Raw genomic sequence first — 9,119 nt, forward strand, 5'->3', positions numbered from 1 at the left:
AAAGAATACAAGAATAAATATAAAGAGTAAATACTACAAAATCTTATTCATTAGACTTTGGAAGCTAGTTGAGGCATTGGTAAGGCCAACTGACATCATTAAGAAATGGTACAATCTACAATTAGTCCTAGAGGTTGTGCTAATCTCATTACCTTCTCACAAGCGGATCTAATGATATGCTAATCTCAAGTCAATCTTGGTAAAGAACTTATCCCCCTTGAGCTCCTAAAAGAAATCCTCCACTCTAGGAATTGGATTCCTAATTTTTAATGTAATCTTATTTAGATCCTTGTAATCTATACACATCCAAAAGGATCCATAATTCTTCTTTACTAACAAGACTAGTGAAGCATATGGTGGTACCTCGAATAAGTATTTGTACTCCTCAAGTAGAGCTTTGAATGCCAGATTATTAACATAATCCTTGGAGTGATCCTCAACCTTTTTATTCAGATGTAAAAGAAGAATTAGACAATGCTTCTTATACTCCTTGCGTTGCTTTTAGTGGTGATACGCTAAAAATTTGATTTACTTGGGATTCCTTGTACATGGATAGGCTGCCCACCATCGATGGGAAACTCCATGTACAACTATGAGAAATCCATAACAATCCTCCCTAAGGTCACTAGCCAATCACACCCAAGTACTAAATCTATGGATCCCGTTTCCAATGTAATCAAGTTTATGTTTGCTTCATAAGTTTTAGCCAAGTGTATGGGTATTTGTGGACACATTTGGGTGCTAATTTCCTCCTCACCATTGACTACCAGAACTCCTATGGGCTGCTATAAAATAGTGGGAAGATAATGCAACCTATCATCAATTGACTTATTTACCAAACTATGTGTATTACCATTGTCTATCAGGATAAACACATCCTTTCTATGAATGGTATCCTTGATATGGAGTGTATTAAGGTTCCTAGAACGTGTCAAAGCATTCATGGAAATAGAACAAAGAGTAGTGGCAGTAATATGCAACTCTGCTCCACATGGATTAAATAGAATATGCCCATCAAGGTCAAATGGCAATGCATCAACTAGCTCATAAGATTGATCCTACTCAAGATCCTCATCATGATTTTCAAATTTAGCTTGTGCACTCACAGTTGGTTCCTCAATGACTTCCTCATCAACATCCTCAAGTACTATCATGGTATAGTTCTTGGCTTTGATATTTTTAGAACTGAACTTAGATGCATGATCAATTGTATACTTTTTACCACACTTTAAACATAGACTCTTATCATTGCACTCTCTAAAAATATCCATGGATATAAATTTTCCATTGTTTGCTGAATTATTTTTGGGTCTACTATCAGCTTGTTTAGGCTCAACTTTATGGCTAATTGTTGGCTTTGAAGCACTTTGCTATCTTGAAGCATTAAATGTATAATATGCGGGGACTTTGGGTTGCCAAATGAAGTACTACACCTATCATACTTGCCACAAAAGTTGACCTATTTACTAGTAGTCCTTTCTGTTGAAAAGAAGCCTACATAAGGATATCCGTCATGTACTTATTACAATCATACCTCTCAGTTAGCTTGATAGCCTAGAATAGTATAGCAGGTTTCTTGGCCATAACATCAACTGACAAATTAGGCTCCATACCATAGATATACTTATGCAATTTTGCATAATATTTCACACTCTCTAAATACATGGTAAGGTTCAAGAACTAGTTGATATACTCTGTAAGTGATGAACTTCTTTGCTCCAACTAATACCATCTCTTGGTCTATTTTTCTTTCTTAATAGGAGAGACAAATACTAGAGCCATCTTTTCTTTGAAATCATCCCGATTGTCAAGTTGTGGATTTTCCTTCTTTATGTACCTCCACCATGTATGAGCAAAGCCATCAAGGTGAAGTGTAGCAAAATGAATCTTTTGGTCGTCAAACCTAGGGAAAATATCGAAGTAAGGCTCTAACTTTGAGGTCTACTTCTCCAAATCAACCGGTGATTATGAATGGCCATTATATTTTGTCAACACAATTTTACCGTGGAGCTCACTCTCTACAAAACCTTGCTATCCATTTGATTCTTGGGGATGTGTATCCATGTAGATATCAATGGGAGATAATAGATTAGAAGGACTCCTATGATAACTAGTTTGAAACTTGCTTATAGGAATAGGTGGTTGAATTCTAGTTTTTGGAAAAGGGTTAGATGTACGAATGCTCAAAATTGGCTCATCAACCTTAAAAGAAGTCTCCCCAATCGCATAGATGGTATTTGGTTTACCCTTTTTTACAATGATACCTGGTTGTGGATTATTTTTCAAGGGTTGAAATGATTGCTTGTCTCTATTTCTTTGTCTGTCATTTGTGTTGCCACAAGTATGGAAATCTGAGCACTAAGTTTGACCAAAGATTCTTTAGTGAAAGAGACAAATTTCTCCAAGGAATCCTTAATAGAGTGGACCATCTAGTCCATAGCTTCCTTGATTTGGATGTTTGATTGCACCATTTGCTATACTACTTGATTCAATTTAGAAACCAACTTCATGTGCCTGATGGAATGTCTAGTTTTATGTTTATAAAGTGTGGCATTTAGATTGCTATATGCACCATATTATTAGGATTCTTCTTCATCATGATGTGGCTTAGGTATTTCTTTATGTGCTTCCTTGATTTTTTGTTGGATATCATCATTAGATTTATTGTTCCCCTATTTTCAATCATTTTTGCTTATGATCACAATGTAGTCCAAGTAGACCCCTTGTCACAAAAACGGATATAACTTTTCATCGCGATGTAGAATTGAAGAACTTTTTGATTCCAAAAAAAAGATAACAAATAGCTCTTTAGGATGAGCTATGACACTTCACTTTAGAATTGAAAGAGAATATTATGAAAATATTCTTTTCTTAGCAGTATAGAACAGTCAAACTCCTTACAAATTCACTATTTTGGCTTTTCCACTACTAGTAGGTCCAAACTAAGGTCTCCAAACCCTATAGCACATTGGATATGACCTGTAGGTATTGGATACCACTTGAAATACCCTATATAAGCTCTGCAATACTTTGGAGCACTTGTAACCAGGTGAATAGTATCCATAAATGGGTCCTAATACAATGCTTCACTATAATGCCCTATGAACAACCTATAAGAGGTCTAGAATAACCTCTAGCACCTATAAGTGGCTGAATATTAGCTCTAATTAATGCTCAAGTACCTTGTTACTCTTGCATGTATGTGTACTGTGGTCATGAAGGCTAAATAAACATGCAATCAATATGTAATCCTGATATAATCCTTGTAAGTTTATCAATAAAGCCCTAATCAGATGCTCTTCATCTGAAATCTTCAAGTCTTCAATTTGTCCACTCAAAATACCTATGTGAGGGATAAAACAGAGTGATAGGATCTCTATATGGGCTCCAAATCACGAAAAGGTAGATATAGTTCCTCCCGGTAGGTCGATTGATCACACGCCTTTGGGATCTTCGATAGTGATGGAGGGTCACCTCTCTTTTGTCCCACTATCTTCCCTGGAATGCACCTCCTTCCTAGGTGGGAATTTCCATGGCAAGAGTATTCCACTCTATGAAAAGAGAGAGATGATATGCAAAAGTGAAATGATTCTTTCAACCTTTAATTATATATATAGATTGATCAATCAAAAGGGAATTGAAAATTAGGATTTGGTGAGGGTCTTACCAGTACACATTAGTGACTCATGGGTTGCAATACTTACCCTTTATAATATAATTCTTGGGTACAAGAGAATCAAAAGATCAAATCAGAGATAAACATAAAAATATGTAAAAATGGAACTATGATTGAATGGGAATAGAATCAATGTTGAATTTCAGCTTAATAGCTTTGATTTACCTAGAGAGGTATTTAATCTCTCATCAAGGTTCATTCAAAGGCTCAAATAACCAATATATCTCATTAGCAACAATTGGACAAGCTTGAGCAAGTAGATTAAGAGAGATTTGAAATATTGAAACTAAATGAAATACCTTGTAGATTCAATTAGAATCAAGCTTCAATCATTGGTAGAACAAAATGCCCCAATTCAATCCATAAGGTCCTTTTCTTGAAGACCATTAAACTTTTGAAGATTAAGTGCCTTGAGCTTCCTTGAATGATTGAATGCAATAAATTCAAGCTCTTTGACTGAAACCCCCAAAAGAGGACTCCACTAATGGTATTCCATCTCAATAATCTCTTGAACAATGTCCTTTGCATATGTATGCAAGCTTTCTTGATGATTCTTGAAAGCTTTAAAATAAATTTAGCAATATCTTATTGTCCATGAACAATGGAAGAATAAGAAAGTTTTTAGGGAAGAAGAAATGGCTCAATCTTGACACCATTGATGGTCCATGGCTAATAAGCAAGCCTTAAGAGCAGCCATAGCTAAAGTTTGAGAAGGTGGAAGAAAGATATCAAAATATTGAAGGAGATGCTACTCTGCTTGTCCAATATTCTCAACTTAACCATGATAACATAGAAGTGAATGATATGTGGTGTGAATGAAGATTGATCTACAAAAATAAATGCAAAATGCACCTGGTTGATGATTAAGCTTGATCAATCCTAGCTCAAGTGTTGTTGGTATGCTGCTCATAACTCACCGATTAGTTTCCCCAAGGTTTTTGGGAAGAGATATGGTCATTGGATAGTAGGAGAAAGAGTTTCTTGGAAACCACCATGGAATCTTACATAAAAGCTTAAAAGAAAAAGAAAAGAGAAAGCATTTTTGAAAAAGTAATTGCACTTCTAATCCTGGCTAGCTCTATTTTCCTTTCTTTAACAATTTTACCTCTAGAATGGCCTATTTCTTGTCCATGACCTGTCATTTTGTCCAATATGCCTCCAACTTGGTCTCCATGTCCCCTATTTAGCTCTGACTAGGCTAGAAAGCCCCTTGATCGATGCACTTGTCCACTTCAAGACTAACACCTTGCCCTTGAGAAACTGGAATGTAACTAGGCTAAGAAGGAAATCTAAGGGATGATTGTAACCAAATGGATGAAAGATCAATTCTTGGATACCACTTGTAAAGAAAAGGATCAAGAGGAGAGAGAAATGAGTGTAGAAGAGAGAGAAAAAAGAGAGAATGAGTGATGAAGAGAGAGAGAGAGAGAGAGAGAGAGAGAGAGAGAGAGAGAGAGAGAGAGAGAGAGAGAGAGAGAGAGAGAGTAAGAGAAGAGAAAGAAGCCATGAAAGTTGTAAACAAGGAGGTGAGATGAGACATAGTAAATGTATTATTTGCAAAAGTAATGAAATTTACATGTCGCATACCTTTTATACCTATGTCACTGTGACAAGGTATTATTGATAAAAACTCTCTCAAATAATATGACTTCCCAACTTCTTACAATCGTAGGTATCTAAATTACAATTTTCTTTGCTAAATTGGACCTTGCAATGATGAGATAGAGCTGAATGGGGAATGCACATTATGTCTAAATACAAAGTATAGTACCAAATTAGATATATTAATACACTAAGTAATTGCAACGCAATACACAAACTAAGTTAATTAACTAAATATACTAATACAATTGATTAATACTAGTTAATATACCATAAAGATTTATACACTCACTAATTAATTCAGTTACTAATATGTAATTAACTAAGAAAAACTTTAGCATTGAGATTAGGCTTGAAGTATGCATGGCTTCTTGATAGCAATAGAGTTTTTGTTGGAAGTGTTTGTTTATGCTTTCTCCTTTCTCCCCTTGTTCTTCCCTTCTTCCTCCATCTTCTCCCCCTTGTTGTGTGTAGCCCAGAGGAGGTTTTGACCTTGCCAATCTTTAAAAAACTTGAGGACTTGCTCATAGGACTTGTAGCCCATAGTGTTGAAAATTGATGTATGCTCCAGGAAGAGATGTCCTGAATCCCACATGCATAGTGAGGAGAGTGGAGAAAGGTCAGAGAGTATATAATGATGTACTTGGTTCACTTTTTAATGCAATGTCATAGTACTTTTGTTCTTCAATCAAGTGTCTATGTCATTTTCAAACACACAAGATTGCGTTTATGAGTCCAAGTCTCAATCTTGGAACCTAATTCACTTATGTGATTGTTGATCTTGTGTGTGTCTATGTCCACATGAGTCTTGTCTACATCTTCCATCCTCCATAGCTCATGCCATGCTCTAGATCCACATCTTGTGACATGGTATAAGAGTTCAGCTGAGCATAGCCCAGCTTAATCTAGCTCTCCTCTTTGCTCTCTCAAGCTTTCTTAACTTTAGTCTAGTTGAATGCTAGCTTATGACCTTATTTTCACCTCTACCTTCATTCCAACTTTTTTGACTGCCATAGCCCAGGCTGGACATGTAGCACTTTGAGCTTTTGAATCTCCCAAATCAGGCAATATCTATTGAAGCTTTCTTCTAGACATATCCTCTACACCTCATACTGCTTCTCTATTCCACTTTATAGCACGACATTAGCTTCTCTATAGGGCGATATTACTGAAATTTGTCCTCGCTATTCAGATCTGCGTCTCCTTTGGTCATACTACTGTTATTGTGTGCACATGCCGCGATCTTCCCTACGACCATAGAGCAATCGAAGGTTGGATCATGAGCTCTTTCCCCATCAATGTATTCATCAAATGGTTGCCTCTACAGGTTACTGTGACCAAAAAATTAGTCGTGTCTGTCAAAAACCCTAAAGATTTCATAGCCAAAGCTTTAAAGCTTGACATTTTCATCGTTTCTTCTCACTGAAGCTATCAATAATGATTTTAATCATTAAGATACACTCTTTGAAGTTCATTATAGATCTGAAAGTGCTGGAGTATACTTAGAAGTCATCCACAAAGATTCAAGAGAAGACCAAGACTCCATACCCATTTCACCTCAAGCTTTCTTTTCACTTCATTTTCACACCTCTCTTAGCTCAAGGAAGTTCTTGCAACTCTGATTGGGTGTTTCACTCAGTTTCCAACAAGTTCTTTCCCATCAAATCAGAAAGAAGGGGAGAAATCACTAGCAACATCAAGCTCAAAATAAAGATCTCAAATCTTCAAGCATAGTATCTATTGATACTCAACTAGTGTTATTTGGCACTAATCTACTTGTGTTCTTGGGCAACTCACTTTTTAGTATTATCTTAGCTATTTGAAGTTGATCAACATGGCCGAACTTGAGCAAATAGCCAAATTCAATGGAGAAGGCTTTCCTGCTTAGAAGGAGAAGACCATGTACCACCTTATGCAGAAGGACTTGTGGGATCTATTTGAGGGTGATGCAAGAGATGTAGCTAGCAAGAAGGAAGATGATGAAGATGGGTTTGTTGCAAAAGACCGCGGCTCAAGAGAAAGGAGTGGAAAAAGATGAGAAACATAGGTTTAGAAATCATTGCTTGGGGACTATTTGATGATGTATTGCACCATATCTTTGGCATTAGAGATGCTAAAAAGGCTTGGGATGAGCTTGACAAGATCTTTGGAAGTCAAGACAAAAATTCTAAGGTTAAGTTGTTAATGCAATTCTATAATATTGACATAAAAAATAACACTTCAATGACTATGCATATTAACAAATTCAAAAGTCTAAAAACTCAATTTGCCACTCTGAAGAAAACAATAGATGAAGATGAAGCCATTGCTGTACTCCTTGCTAGTGTAAACCAAGATCCTTATGAAAATCTTGTCTCTACTCTCAGCAATGTACCTAATTTATCACAAAAAGATATTGAGCACTCTCTTCTTGATGAAGAGGATAAACAGAAGAACAAGAATGCAAAAGATGGTGTCTCATCATCTAGGGAAAACCTCTTGTACACCAAAAGAGCTACTGGACCTAAAGGTCGAGGGTGAGAATTCAACTCCGACAACAAAGATTGGGTGACATGTCATTATTGCGGTAAGACTGTCCATATAGCCAGTGAATGTTTCCACCGTAAAAGCGCACAATAGGTGCAGAATGCTAACCATCAGAATCAGTTCATGAATGAAAGAGAAGAAGAAGATGATGATTCCACCATCAACAACAACAACTCTGATAGATTGTTCTGAAGAAATTTCCCATAGTGGATCTTATGTTTTCCCATACTGGATTTGCTTTGTAAAACAAAACCCTTACCAAAGATGTAAAGTTTCAAGCTTTAACTTGACTAGGCTGCCTATGCGCTAGTCTTTTTTGGGGCCATGTCATCATGTAGGAGGGAAAAAAGCCAACAAGTGTAGGAACTCATCATTTGAGGGGGGTTTTGAGAAATGACAAATGATGTATGCTCCAAGAAGAGATGCCCTTTTTCTCAAGACAAGACAAAAGTCCAATTTGCACTCATGGTAGGCAGCCCTATGCCTAACTCACTTTTGAAGATTGAAGCTTTTAGACATGGATCCATACACTTATCAAGGCATGAAGCATCTCGAAAATGAATTTCCTAGAGAAATTTTTATTAGCTTTTTTTACATTGTTGGTGATGAGGGCATAATGTGTACCATTTTGAAGGATAGTCTACAATGACTAAGTTCAAGATTCCATCTTGAATCTTCCTTCCACATATATTCGAGTGCAAAAATTGGGAGAATGATTCGTGCTTCGAGCCTAGATTCTCCCCATGCTTCACACTGGGAGAAGGGTTAGTACTCTGCATTCGTTTTAGTAATAGCTAGGGTACTCTACATTTTAAGGTACACTTCATGTGGTAAGAATGCACAAGTGTGCGTGAACTCTCTCTCTCTCTCTCTCTCTCTCTCTCTCTCTCTCTCTCTCTCTCTCTCTCTCTCTCTCTCTTTGTGGCCTACAATTTATTACTAATATAATAGTATATATTACATGGTATGTACTATCAATGTAGTAATTGAAACTATGTTAAAGGTATACACAACACATTTTGTTGTTTATTTTTAAATATTGATAGGTATTAGATAAACATTTTGATTATTACTTTCTAGGATTAAAGATAAGAGTATATTTATCCTAAGATCATGTTTAAAGAAATATGAAATCCTTCTAAAATAAAATATTAATATTAATGCTTTACTAATAAGTATTTTATTATAAACATTTCAGCTAACTTTGAAAATAAAATAGTTTTATTTATTATATCACTGATTATGTTAGACTTACTTAAATAATTTTGAGTAATAGTATTTTAATAATTTTTCAAAATATTAAAATACATATCAA

This window comes from Lygodium microphyllum, chromosome 30, assembly GCF_053477565.2.
Source record: "Lygodium microphyllum isolate KBCC chromosome 30, Lygodium_microphyllum_v1.1.10, whole genome shotgun sequence".
Classification (NCBI taxonomy): Eukaryota; Viridiplantae; Streptophyta; class Polypodiopsida; order Schizaeales; family Lygodiaceae; genus Lygodium; species Lygodium microphyllum.